The sequence below is a fragment of the Trichosurus vulpecula genome (genome assembly GCF_011100635.1).
Source record: "Trichosurus vulpecula isolate mTriVul1 chromosome X unlocalized genomic scaffold, mTriVul1.pri SUPER_X_unloc_8, whole genome shotgun sequence".
In the NCBI taxonomy this organism is placed as follows: Eukaryota; Metazoa; Chordata; class Mammalia; order Diprotodontia; family Phalangeridae; genus Trichosurus; species Trichosurus vulpecula.
Window position 1 is genome coordinate 64,719 of NW_023494384.1, and position 15,159 is coordinate 79,877.

Consider the following 15,159-nt stretch of genomic DNA (forward strand, 5'->3'; position numbering starts at 1 on the left):
ACCCTACAAAGTTCTACCATGTATTTTTACTAATTATAATCAGACTATATGTGACTATATGTGTCCAGTTTTAGGTACATTTTAAGAGATCCATTGACAAATTAAAGACTCTTTGAGAGGACAACAACACGAATGATGCTTATTTAGAAAGCATTTTATATAAGGAATGGTGGAAGAAACCAAGTATACTTAGCCTGAAGATTTTTTCTGGAAGAGTGGAGGTAAGAAACAAGGGACACTAAATAGGGGTCTTTCAAAAATTTTAAGACAATTATGTGGAGGAAGCTGCAGTCTCCAAAGATACCAAAACCAATAAGTAAAAATAGGACAGAAAGTTCTTTCATTATGAAAAACCTAACTACTGGAGCAGATTAAAATATGACTCATTGACTTTGCAAAGCAATGAATCCCCTATCAATGGAATAGTACAAACAGAAATCAGAAGATAATCTCTAAGGGATTTCTGCATTGGGTGAGTGGCTGGGCTAGATTATTATTAATATTTCTTCTAATACTAAGATTCTATGAATCTATGAAAAGAGAACTAGGATTCCTAACAAGTATAGGATCAAGAATACAACATTACATTTGTCACTCATTTGCAGATAAGGAAGTACTTAAACATACTTAAACCAGTGTGCTTCTCCTGGAAATCAACCACTGTGGGAAGTAAATTACAGGTATGTGCTGCTGTAGTAAGCTGGATTTGCTTTGGCAGCGTTTGAACACGACCAGGCTCAAAATGGTTTAATTCTGCTGACTGCTGAAAATGGATCAGAGAGATACACAACTCTTCCAATGATTTGGAAGGCGTGGAAGAATCTGATGGATCTTCTAAGGTTAGTTGCTGTAGTTATATTAGAAAGAATGGGGGGAGAGGGAAAAAATTAAAATTAGCACCATATAAGCAGAATTACATCCCCTCCACCTTTCCATTCCTTTCAACGATTATAGACAAAACTGGGCATTTCTAAGAACACTTTGTAGCACAGGAATTATGTTGAGGGAGAAAAACACAGGGATTCAGGAATCCTAAAACTAAAGTTCCCAGGACTGGAGTTCCCAGATGGAGTCATTGAGGGGGAGTACCCCTCAAGGACCCGAGTACTGGAGAGGGTCGGGGCCAACCAGAATGAATTCACCATCTCAAGCATTCTTTAAGTCAAGCTGGCAAAAGTTTATGGTTATGCTTTACAGCGGGAAAGAGTTCTTAGGGAAACTGTAACCTTACAGGGGTGCAGGAAAAGTTTTTATAAGACATTTGGGGTGAAACATGTCAATTAGGTGTTTTGGGGTGGGATGAGGGAGTGGTTAAGGGGTGGTCAGTTCTTAAAGGAACATGCACTTTTTGTATCTACTGAGCAGGCTTATTACCCAGAGTTCACTGGGAAATAGCCCAAGGTGGGGGCTACTAGGAGGAGTGGTTTTGACAATGAAACATCACTAAGTTAACTAATAGAGCTGACTGGTAACATCTAGGTGGCTCTCATCAAATGTCTTGTTAGACAAAATAAATGTAAGACAGTACACATTTGGCTATATCTAGGATACATATCAGTAAGGTCAGTAAGTAGTAAATACTTACTGATAATTAGTACACAGGGCTTATCAGTACACAGGGCTGCCTACTGTGAAAGGAGTACAGATAAATGTGTTGCTGGGGCATGCTGCCCTTGAGCTAGAGAGACAGTATTTTGAGGCTAGGGAGAGATGTGATTTTAGAACTGGATGTAGTTTTGGAATTAGGGTCCAAGCACAAGCACCCAAGCACCCCATCAATTAGATCCCTCCATTTTTGCCCTGCCATCAAATCAAGGGTATGATTAAAACTGTAAATAAGTACTGCCTATATATGCAAAAGTGGGTTTTTTTCTTTACAAAAATAACTAGCTTAACTACTATAATCTTATCAACCAACAAAATACTCTGAATCATCCAGCAACTGTCACTGACTACCACTATCCTTCCAAACCCTAAAAAAAGCATAGACAACTTTTAAGTTTTCATTTGTTTCAGGTCCAACATATTTAATTTAGATTCACATGACTATCTTGCAACAGGAAAGCTTTATCTGTCACTCCTCAATCTATGCCTGACATTTCAATTCAACACATTCAATTAATATTCTACTGAGTACCTATTGTGTATTAGGCATTGAGGATGCAAAGACAACAAAAAATCACAAATTTTTGGAGTTCAAAGGAACCACAGCAGACATCTAGTCCAATGCAGAATCTAAAAAGAATACCTACAACACAACTGGCAAGTGGTCATTTGGCCTCCGAAGACTGCCAATGAAGAGGATCCCCCCACTCGAAGGCACCGCATTCCACGTATGGATGGCTCTAATTGTTAACAAGATTTTCCTAACATCAAGCCTAAATTTGTCTCTTGGCACTTGCAATTATTGTTCTTAGTTGTACCCCATAGGGTTAGTCTCTTTTCCCACGTGGTGGCTCTTCCGATACCTGAAGAGAGCTACCATCTCCCCCAAGTCTTCTCTTCTCCAAGCTAAACAGAGGATCATACATTTAGAGCTGGACAGAACTACAGAAATGATCTAGTCCAATCCTGTAAGAATCAACTAATCCTCACATGGCATGGACTCAAGGTTCTTCATCATCTTTGCTGCCCTTCTCTTGATATTCTAAAGCTTATCAACTTCCTTCCCAAACTCTGGCACTGAGAAATGAACACGAACCTTGAAATGTGGTTTAACAAGGATAGCTACAAGGGGAGCCTCACTTGCCTATTCTAGAAAGCCATGCCTCTCTTGATGCAGCCCAGAATAGCATCTGCTTATTTGCCTTCCACATTACACTCATACTGAGCTTTTAGCTGTTAAAACACCCACTACTGTTTCAGACAAACTGCCTAACCATGCTCCCCTTTTTTAATCTTGACAAACTGATTTTCTGAACCTATGTAACACTTTTTACATTTAACCCTATTAAATGCTTTCTTGTTAAATTTAGCTCAATATTGTAGCCTGTCAAGATGTTTTTGGATCTTGATGTTGTCAACCACTTTTAGCTGTGTTCTCAGCTCCAATAGTTTCATCTACAAATGTGCTAAGCATGCCATTGGACGCCTTTATCCAAGACACTGACAAAAAAGTTAAATAGTACAGGACCATTTCATTGGATACTACCTTCCAAGAAAACTTTTTTTGGCAGACCAATCCACCAGTTCCAAATTCATCTAACCTCCATCTCACCATTTTTCACGGCAATAATATCAGATAGTGCATCAAACACTTTGCTAAAACCTATGTAAACTATAGCTACAGCATTTCTCTCATCTATCAGTTTTTCAACATAGTAAATAAAGGTAGTATGGCATGACCTATTCTTGATAAAGCCATGCTGATGGCTCTTAGTGCTCACTGGTTCCTTTCCTAGATGTATGCTATCCTTTAACAAGTGTTTCTAGAACTTTGTTCAGAAGGCAAGTTCACTGGCCTATCATATAAAAACTAGTCCTATGCCCTTTTTAGAAAATCAGAATACCATTTTGCCCCCCTTCAGTCCTATAGTAACTTTCTCATTTCTATGGTCTTTCCAATATTAGCAGTTCAAATATTGCATCTGCCTTTCAGTACCTGAGCATGTAGTTTATTTCAGCTAGGTGTCTTGAATTCATCAAGGGCAGCAAGGTGCTGTTTTATAATCTCCTTACTTATCTTGGGTATCAATTCTCTATTAGCCATTTTTGTTCTGTCCTTTCCCATCCAAAGGTCATTGTCTTTGGCAGAGAAGAGAGAAGTAAAATAGTAACTGAGCAACTCTGGCTTTTCCCTCTTAATAGTTACCAATGTCCCATTCACCACAAACAGCAGTTCTGTTCTTTCTTTGATATTTCTTTTTTCCCCCAACAATCAACCCCACCCCAAAACCTTTTTCTTAAACATTTTTTCACCAGCCTCAGATCATCCTGAGCTTTAGGACCTACACTGTTCTTCTCATCGTAATGTGATACACTTGTGAATTCAACCTGTTACCTGCCCTTGGCCCTATCTTTTGCATATCTTTTAAAAATAAGTTGGACAGTGAGTCCCTATGCATCCACAGCCATCTCTTCAGACAACCTGCTTTTCTCATCAAAAGGAGTTCCCTTTGCCTCTCCAGAATTTCATCCTTGAGCTTCTTTGCCATCTATAACTTCATTCTATGGGATCTTCCTCCAGTCCCTCCTCTCTGAACCCTTGGAAACGATCCCTCACAATCTTGAGTTCAGGTCACACTATGCCATGCGATCCTTTCCTTTATCAAGTTCTTGGAGGGGTTGGCCACTTTTCCTCCAGGTTTCTAACATGTACAACCAAACAACTTGTTCCTCCCTGATAGTGAGAATTGGATCCAGAACATAGTTTCCCATCGTTAGTTCCTCTACCTTATGAAGAATTAAATTATCATTAAGGCAAGTAAAAAAAATGGCAAGTCACTCTACTTGGGGAGACAGAGAGAGCTCTTATACATGTCTGGAGGATAGGCACCTCTTATCACTACTCTATCTTGCCAATTGCCATACTTGTGATCTATCATTTCCTCTTTCTGCCAAGGTGTTCTGTAGTATATTCTAATGATAAAAAAGTATGATTTTCTTTGCATTGATCTTCACTCAACTGTTTTCCAGCACGCTTCCCACCCTTAATTTCCAATTTCATTACATGAGTATACCTTCCTAATACATAATACTACCTACCTTCCCTGGCCCATTTTTCCTATTCTGTTTCTTTTGAATAAAATACATGCCATCAAGGAGCTAATGTTCCACTGGATATGTAAATGTAAATGTAAGTCACAAATGAACATGTGTAGAAAGCTTACCAACTATACTTCAGCTAGTCTTATTTTATTAGCTAAAACCTACTTTGTCATAATTATTGAGAATAAGCAAAGAGCTGAACCATGCTAAATTATTTGAAACAAGGCTGGGAAACAAGTTATTTTTGGATTCAAGCTTGTTAGAACAGAATTATTTTTCATCGATTAACAAGTTGATAATTCTTGTATTTGCATGTTTCATATGATATATCTTTCACAAGATTATAGTTAATGCTTGTGGTAAAGTTAACAATTCAAGTTCTTTGGACATATCTTCAGATTAAAACTGGTTTCGAGTAGGGAACACAAGCTTAGCTTTTCTGTGTCTGAACTCTTAGGTACCAATTTTTCACTCCTGGCCACTCTAATCAATTTTTTTTAGCATTTTTAGTTTCTTTTCATAAAGAATTTTTTTTTCATATTTCCCTGGAAATTCTGAGATTATATAATAGGTGCTTCACATTTCGTACCAATTTTGTTGAAACAGCATTTCTCAATAAAATATTTCACAGTTCAGGTATCAACTTCATTTAGAAGGTGATGTCAAAGGAGTCTTGAATTGTTTTGAAATAAATCCCTGGTTTCTCAGGTTTTTGATGCTGAATAAACTGTCATTCCAGACCACAGTGCAGTCATGGATCCTATCCTACCAAGTGTCAATTAAGATCCCTAACACATTGCTTGCTACTCATGCTTTGTATACCTTTGTCTAGGAACCTTAGCCATGCTAGCTTTCTTGTCCTTCTCTCCTGGGAATTTCTTGGCATCTACACTGCCATTCTTTTTTCCTAAATTCTATGCTATGACCTCTATAAAACTTTGGTCTACTGAAGGGAATTTTCTTCTGGTTCCTTTTTAAGTTTAAGGACTTTTTTATTATATTTGCAAGATTTGAAAGTAAACATAGCTTTAGTAGGCCTATTATGTGAACTCCATGTCTGCTCCAGAGCCTCTCATTTCTAAATTTTAAACTACATGCAGTCTAAAAATGGACCTGAACAAAAATATTGTTTATTTAATATTTTAAGTTTTCAGCATTGATTTCCACAAGATTTTGAATTACAAATTTTCTCCCCATTTCTACCCTCCCCCCCGACTCCAAGATGGCATATATTCTGATTGCCCCATTACCCAGTCAGCTCTTCCTTCTGTCACCCCACTCCCTCCCATCTCCTTTTCCTTTACTTTCTTGTAGGGCAAGATAGATTTCTATGCCCCATTGCCTGTATATCTTGTTTCCCAGTTGCACGCAAAAACAATTTTTTTGGAACATCTGCTTTTGAAACTTTGAGTTCCAAATTCTCTTCCCTCTTCCCTCCCCACCCACCCTCCCTAAGAAGGCAAGCAATTCAACTTAGGCCACACATGTATAATTATGCAAATCCCCTCCAAATGCTCATGTTGTGAAAGACTAACTATATTTTGCTCCCTCCTATCCTGTCCCCCTTTATTCAGTTTTCTCTCTTGACCCTGTCCCTTTTTGCAAGTGTTTGCTTTTGATTACCTCCTCCCCCTATCTGTCCTACCTTCTATGGTATCCCCGTTTTATCTCCTTCCTCCTTCTTTCCTGTGGGGTAAGATACCCATCTGAATGTGTGTGTTATTCCCTTCTCAAGTCAAATCCAATGACAGAAAGATTCACTCACTCCCCTTCACCTGCCCCCTCTTCCCTTCTTGCAGAACTGCTTTTTCTTGCCACTATTATGTGAGATAATTTACCCCATTCTATCTCTCCCTTTCTCCCTCTCTCAATATATTCCTCTCTCATCCCTTAATTTGATTTTGTTTTTTTAGATATAATCCCTTCATATTCAACTCACACTGTGCCCTCTGTCTACATATATATACATATATATATGTATATGTATATGTATATGTATATGTATATGTATATGTATATGTATATGTATATGTATATGTATATGTGTGTGTATATTCCCTTCAACTTCCCTAATACTGAGAAAGGTGTCATGAATTATACACATCATCTTTCCATGTAGGAATGTAAACAAAACAGTTCAACTTTAGTAAGTCCCTTATGCTTCCTCTTTCTTGTTGACCTTTTCATGCTTCTCTTGATTCTTGTGTTTGAAAGTCAAATATTCTATTTGGTTCTGGTCTTTTCACTGAGAAAGCCTGAAAGTCCTCTATTTTATTGAAAATCCATATTTTGCCTTGGAACATTATACTCACTTTAGCTGGGTAGGTGATTCTTGGTTTTAATCCTAGCTCCATTGTCTTCTGGAATATCGTATTCCAAGCCCTTCGATGCCCTAATGTAGAAGCTGCTAGATCTTCTCTTATCCTGATTCTGTTTCCACAATACTCAAACTGTTTCTTTCTGGCTACTTGCAGTATTTTCTCCTTGATCTGGGAGCTTGGGAATTTGGCGACAATATTTCTAGGAGTTTTCTGTTTGGGATCTTTTTCAGGAGGCGATCGATGGATTCTTTCAATTTCTATTTCACCCTCTGGCTCTAGAATATCAAGGCACTTCTCCTTGATAATTTCTTGAAATAGGACATCTAGGCTGTTTTTTTATCATGGCTTTCAGGTAGTCCAATAATTTTTAAATTACCTCTCCTGGATCTATTTTCCAGGTCAGCGGTTTTTCCAATGAGATGTTTCACATTGTCTTCTATTTTTTTCATTCCTTTGGTTCTGTTTTATAATGTCTTGATTTCTCATAAAGTCACTAGCTTCCACTTCCTCCAATCTAATTTTTAAGGTAGAATGTTCTTCAGTGGTCTTTTGGACCTCCTTTACCATTTGGCTAATTCTGCCTTTCAAGGCATTCTTCTCCTCATTGGCTTTTTGGAGCTCTTTGGACATTTGAGTTAGCCTGTTTTTTAAGGTGTTATTTTCGTCAGTATTTTTTGGGTCTCCTTTAGCAATTCATTGACTTGTTTTTCATAGTTTTCTTTCATCACTCTCATTTCTCTTCCCAATTTTTCTTCTACTTCTCTTACTTGCTTTTCTAAATCCTTTCTGAGCTCTTCCATTGCCTGAGACCAATTCGTATTTTTCTTGGAGGCTTTTGATATAGCCTCTTTGACTTTGTTGATATCTTCTGGCTGCGTGTTTTATTCTTCTTTGTCACCAAAGAAAGATTCCAAAGTCTGATTCTGAATCTGAGACCGTTTTTGCTGCCTGTTCATGTTCCCAGCCAACTACTTGACCCTTGAGCTTTTTGTAAAAGTATGCTTGTAGAGTAGAGAGTACTTTGTTCCAAGCTTGAGGGGCTCCAGCTGCTGTTTTCAGAGGTATTTCTAACACAGCAAGCTCTGCCACACCAATGCTTCTCCTCCCCCAAAACCGCCAACCCGGTATGTGACTCAGATCCAAGCAGGCTCTTCACTCCCACTCAGATCCGTGACTTAATTCCTCCCACCAGGGGGTCCTGAGGCCAGAAGCAACTGCAGCTGTAGCTCTTGAAGAAGACTCAGAGCTGCAACAGTTCCACCGCCCTGGGGGTGGTAGCCAACTGTGAACTCCTTTCACTCTGTCCAAGAAGTTTTTTCCCACTAACCTTCTCTGTTGTCTTTGACATTTGTGGGTTAGAAGTCTGGTAACTGCCACAGCTCACTGATTCAGGGCATTGTGGCCTGTTCCCCCTGCCTCCCGGTCTGGTTGGTCCTGGCACAGCCCATTCTGGGCTCTGCTCTGCTCCAAGCTCCGTACGATAGACCTTACCCAGCGATCACCCAGGCTGTCCTGGGCTGAAGCCCTGCTTCCCTCTGATATTTTGTGGGTTCTGCAGTTCTAGAATTTGTTCAGAGTCATTTTCATAGGTGTTTGGAGGAACCCGGGGGAGAGCTTTAGGCAAGTCCCTGCTTTCCTGCAGCCATCTGGGATCTGCCCCCTGGAAAGTACTTTTTTTTTTTTTTTTTGCTGTTTTCGTGTTTGTCCTTCCTTCTCAAAGAGACATCAGGAAAATGATGATATCATTTGCTGTTGACTTAGATTTGAGTGATGGAGGGCTGTGCAAGGTCACCAGCCTCACTTTCTCCTCCAGAGCCATCAATCAACCATATTCTTAACTTGCTAAATTGTCTCCTATTCCAGATGTATCATAATCAAAAGGAGATAACATTCTTTTGGGATTTCTCCTTGTTTTTAAGAGAACAGGTAGAACAAAGGAGATTTAGAAAGAGGAAGGAACTGTGTATCCCACTCCCCTCATTTTGCAGACGAGGAAAATGAAACCCAAAGAAATTAGGTAAATTGTCTATGGTCATACAGCTAGTGGGTGCCTGAGGCAAAATAAGAACCCAGGTCTTCCTGACTCCAAGTTCAGCATTCTTTCCTCTATACCTTTTCTCCTTTCCATCAACTCTACTCTAACACATCAGACTTTGCTTTTCTAAGATACCAAGTAAAAGGTACCACAATCTATGGCTAAAGATAACAAAGTTGGAAGGAACAGAATTAAAAATTCTATTAACTTCCAAGAAACTCTGCTTTCAGAGATGAAACATAATTGATTAAAGCACAAACTGTACAAAATATAAGCTATACAACTAAACAGATTTTTTTTCCTGCTCCTACTATAGCAGTAAAGAACAGTAGACAATAACACGTTTATTAAAAAATTCATGGCAAGAAATATAAAATTTATCTTAAAAAATAAAATTAGAATTCTTTCTCTCTACCACATAGACTGTAAGTACTTAAAGAGCAAAAAGTCCAGATTTTCTTCTTTTGTGTCTTCCTATAGTAAATATAGTGCTCCACATCATTTGTGCTAAGGTCACCTACCATACTGGATTTTTTTGCTCTTTAATCTTTGTCACAATGGAAAGTTTCATAGAGATGGGGGAAATTTTCCCTTTCTTAAATCTTCTCCCTCCTGAGTATTACATAAAGATAAAATGCATCAATAAAATTATTTTAAATAAGTCACCAGTGCTAAAATGGCAGAGTATACAGTTAACTTCATGTTACAACCAGTATTCTAGAATATAGGATTTCCTTTATTCGAGAGGCATGGGGCACTTTTATTATATTGAGCCAAAGACTTAATTCACAAGTTTTTGTAGGACAGTGAGGTAAGGAATGATAGGAGTTAAAAATACCAAAAGTAAAAGAAAAGTGATTTAAGAACATTCACTTGTCTCTAAAAAGATTTTTTCTTCCATAGTACCCCACAGCTACAAAGTGTTTCACCAAGTAAAAGAAAAAGTTTCCAACATATTTGATGTCTACAAAAACAAAATTTAGTGCCTCATATGCATTCATGAATAAGTTGCTGTGTATTCCACCAACATTTACAGAGTATCCCTGTTTAAGGCACTACCCCAGCTATTGTGGGCAAATATTTAAGTTGGATAAGACATGGTCTCTATCCTCAAGAATCTTACATCTGATAAGAGAAGTTCCTACTGTGTGTAATGCACAGGGATAAGCACTGGGGAACAGGCAGCTCAGATAAGCTTTGACCTACATTCTCACGGAGCTCACAACTTCCCGGCACATAAACACTCATAGCACAAAGCAGAATGTGACAAGTGCCAAGAGACAGTAACTCCAAGATTTGTTGTTCAAAAATAGGTTATGTCAAATAATTCTGCAACAAGCTACTTGGTGCCAAAGGAATAGTTTTGTAAGTGGATGTAAACTTCACAAGCAAGAAATGGCTGTGAGGGAGACAGACTGGTTTTGAGCGGCTCATGTAGCAGGTAGAGTTGTTCCAATCTCAGCTGACTGGCCAAAGAATACAGTTGGGCTTTGTAGCATTAAGATGGGATTTGGTGATCTTCTTAATAATGGTACGTTGTGTAGGGCAACATTACATAGTGTGTAGCTATTTAAAATTATACAGGCACATAGCTGCTACCTTTGAGAAAGCAAACTATAGAGTTACTAATGCAACAGACACTATCTATAAATACATGAGCCTAAACACATACAAATACCAAGACTTGTCTATACATAATCCTTGACCTTCTTTAATAATCCATAATCCTACCTTCCTTGTTACTGTAAAGGGGAACACCTCTCTCAGGCTCACAACCTTGGAGTCATTCCAAATTCCTCTTTCTCTCTCATCCCCCATGTCCAAGCTGTTGCCAAGGCCTATCGATTTCACCTTTGCAGCATCTCTACAATTTGCCTCCTTCTCTCACACTGCCACCACTCTTGTGCAGGCTCTCATCAGCTCACACCTGGACTGCTGCAACAGCCTGCTGATGGGTCTCCCCACTCCAGTCCATTCTCCATTCAGCCACCAAAGTGATTTTCCTAAAGCACAGGTCTGACCATGTCACCGCTCTACTCAATAATCTCCAGTGATTCCCAATCACCTCCATGAGAAAACACAACATGCTCTGCTTAGCATTCAGAGCCTTTCATAAGCAAACCCCTTCCTACCTTTCCAGTCCTCTTACACCTTATTCCCCAACATATCCTCTTGGATCCAGTGACACAGGCCTCCTGGCTGTTTCGTCAACAAGACACTCCATCTCTTGGCTCTGAACATTTTCTCTGGCTATCTCACATGCCTGGAACACTCACCCTCTTCATCTCTACCTACTAGCTTCTTTAAGTCCCATCTTTAATAGGAAGCCTTTATCAATCTCTCTTAATTCCAGTGCTTTCCTTCTCTTGTTTCCGATTTATTCTGTATACATATATACAGTTTGTACATATCTGTTTGCTTGTTGTGTCCCCCATTAGACTGTAAGCTCTTTGAAGGCAGGGACTGTCTTACCTCTTTTTTGTATCTCAGCATTTAGCACAGTGCTCAGGATAGAGTAGGTATTTAATGTCTGTTGACTGTTTATCTTTTTAAAAATTGGGACCTAATTGTTTCACTATAGATTTCTGCTTCTGATGAAACCTTTGGTAGTCCATACATAATATGCCATTATAAAACCACACAATCGAAGATGGCGGCTGGAAAGCAGGGACTTGCGTGAGCTCCCCACCACGTCCCTCCAAAAACCTATAAAAATGCCTCTGAACAAATTCTAGAACTGCAGAACCCACAAAATAGCAGAGGGAAGCAGGGATCCAGCCTAGGACAGCCTGGATGGTCGCTGGATGAGGTCTATTGTGCTCAGAGTGGAGGGGAGCGGAGCTCAGCGTGGGAGGCAGCAGGACCAGCCAGACCAGGAGCCGGGTGGAACAGGCCCTAGCACCCTGAATCAGTGAGCTGTGGCAGTTACCAGACTTCTCAACCCACAAACACCAAAGACAACAGAGAAGGTTAGTGGGAAAAGCTTCAGGGGACAGAGTTCGAGGTTCGACCACAGTCCCAGGGGCAGCGGGGGAGGTGCAGCTACAGAACTACAGCTGCAGTTATTTCCGACCCCAGGCCCACGTGGTGGGAGGAATTAAGTGGCGGATCAGAGCAGGAGTGAAGAGCCTAATGAAGATTTGCATCAGGTCCAGGTTGGTGGTTCTTGAGGAAGGAGGAGCGCTAGGGTGGCAGAGCTGGCTATATAGAAATAACTCTGAAATCAACGGTGCACTCCCTCAAGCCTGGAACAAAGTACTCTTTGCTCTACAAGCAGCCATACCCTGACGAAAAACTCAAGGGTCAAGTAAGTTGGCTGGGAACATGGCCAGGCAGCGAAAACGCACCCAGATTCAATCTCAGACTTTGGAATTTTTCTTTGGTGACAAAGAAGACCAAAACATAAAGCCTGAAGAAGTCAACAAAGTGCAAGAGCCTACACCAAAAGCCTCCAAGTAAAACATGAACAGGTCTCAGGCCATGGAAGAGCTCAAAAAGGAGTTGGAAAAGCAAGTTAGAGAAGTAGAGGAAAAATTGGGAAGAGAAATGAGAATGATGCAAGAAAACCATTGAAAACAAGTCAATGACTTGCTAAAGGAGACCCAAAAAAATACTGAAAAAAATATTGAAGAAAACAACACTTTAAAAAATAGACTAACTCAAATGGCAAAAGAGCTCCAAAAAGCCAATGAGGAGAAGAATGTCTTGAAAGGCAGAATTGGCGAAATCGAAAAGGAGGCCCAAAAGACCACTGAAGAAAATACTACCTTAAAAATTGGAGTGGAGCAAATGGAAGCTAGCGACTTGATGAGAAATCAAGATATTATAAAACAGAACCAAAGGAATGATAAAATGGAAGACAATGTGAAATATCTCATTAGAAAAACCACTGACCTGGAAAATAGATCCAGGAGAGATAATTTAAAAATTATTGGACTACCTGAAAGCCATGATCAAAAAAAGAGCCTAGATATCATCTTTCAAGAAATTATCAAGGAGAACTGCCCTGATATTCTAGAGCCACAGGGCAAAATAGAAATTGAAAGAATCCATCAATCGCCTCCTCAAATAGATCCCAAAAAGAAATCTCCTAGGAATATTGTCGCCAAATTCCAGAGCTCCCAGATCAAGGAGAAAATACTGCAAGCAGCCAGAAAGAAACAATTTGAGTATTGTGGAAACCCAATCAGAATAACCCAAGATCTGGCAGCTTCTACATTAAGAGATCGAAGGGCTTGGAAAACGATATTCCAGAGGTCAATGGAGCTAGGATTAAAACCTAGAATCACCTACCCAGCAAACTGCAAAACTGAGTATCATGCTCCAAGGCAAAATATGGATTTTCAATAAAAGAGAGGACTTTAAAGCTTTCTCAGTGAAAAGACCACAACTGAATAGAAAATTTGACTTTCAAACACAAGAATCAAGAGAAGAATGAAAAGGTAATCAAGAAAAAGAACAAGAAAAAAAATTCCAAAGGACTTACTAAAGTGGAACTGTTTTGTTTACATTCCTACATGGAAAGATGATGTGCATGATTCTTGAGACCTCAGTATTAGGGTAGCTGAAGGGAATATGCATATATATATATATATATATATATATATATATATATATATATATATATACATATATATATATATGTTTATGTATATATATAAGTGAATGTGTATGTATGTATATGCCTATGTATGTGTGTATATATATATAGCATGAGAGAGAGAGAGAGAGAGAGAGAGAGAGCGAGAGCAGACACACGGTGAGTTGAAGATGAAGGGAAGATATCTAAAAGAAATTAATTCAATTTAAGGTATGAGAGAGGAACATACTGAGAGAGGGAGATAGGGAGAAACACAGTGGGGTGGATTTTCTCGCATAAAGGGGGCAAGAGGAAGCAGTTCTGTGGGACGAGGGGAGAGGGCAGGTGAGGGGGGAATGAGTGAATCTTGCTCTCACCAGATTTGGCCTGAGGAGGGAATACCATACATACCCAATTGGGTATCTTACCCCACAAGAAAGAAGAGGGAAGAAGACAAAAAAAGGGGGTGGTTGATGGAGGGGAGGGGAGATGGGGGTGGAGGTAATCAAAAACAAACACTTTTGTAAGGGGACAGGGTCAAGGGAGAACATTCAATAAAGGGGGATGGGTTGAGAAGGAGCAAAATATAGTTAGTCTTTCACAACATGAGTATTGTGGAAGGGTTATACATAATGATACACATGTGGCCTATGTTGAATTGCTTGACTTCTTAGGGAAGGTGGGTGGGGAGGGAAGAGGGGAGAGAATTTGGAACTCAAAGTTTTAAAAACAGATGTTCAAAAACAAAAAAAACGTTTTTGCATGCAACTAGAAAATAAGACGCACAGGCAATGGGGCATAGAAATTTATCTTGCCCTATAAGAAAGGAAGGGATAAGGGGATGGGAGGGGAGTGGGGTGACAGAGGGGAGGGCTGACTGGGGAACAGGGCAACCAGAACATATGCCATCTTGGATTGGGGGGGAGGGTAGAAATGGGGAGAAAATTTGTAATTCAAACTCTTGTGAAAATCAATGCTGGAAACTAAATATGTTAAATAAATAAACTTAAATTAAAAAGTTGAAAAAAAAAGAAAATATGGAGGCAAATATTCATATAAATGTTACGATCATAATTTAAAGTTTTTCAAAGCATGTTATAGTACCACTGTGGTCAAAAATAGCCTTCTTCTTTTTTCTTTCTACCAGTCTATAAAGTTATCCTAAATAATTACACAGGTACTCTACATTAGTCTCTTAAACACCAAAAGTTACAAGTATTCTGTCAATATATGGAAACATTTTTATGATATATTCAAAGAGAAAAAATAAAGCCTTGCAAAGACCGAAAAAGTATATTTTGGACTACAAAGCTAGATAGACAACCATAGGACCAGAACTGACCCAACTAAGACTCAGAGCTGTTAAGTGATTTCCTTGGGTCACAAAGCTATTTAAGTCATAAAATTGGGACTAGGACCTAGGTCTCCTAATTCCCAGTAGAGTATGTTTTCTGTGGTATCATTCTACTTTGGTAGCAGTTAAGACCTTCTTGCATGAAATGAGAATGAAACCAGGA

The 15,159-nt window shown here is 39.3% G+C and overlaps 1 pseudogene; it reads right to left on the minus strand.

The window, feature by feature from the left end:
* LOC118833265 overlaps positions 1-15,159 on the minus strand; it is a 54,471-nt pseudogene that overhangs the window by 9,780 nt on the left and 29,532 nt on the right.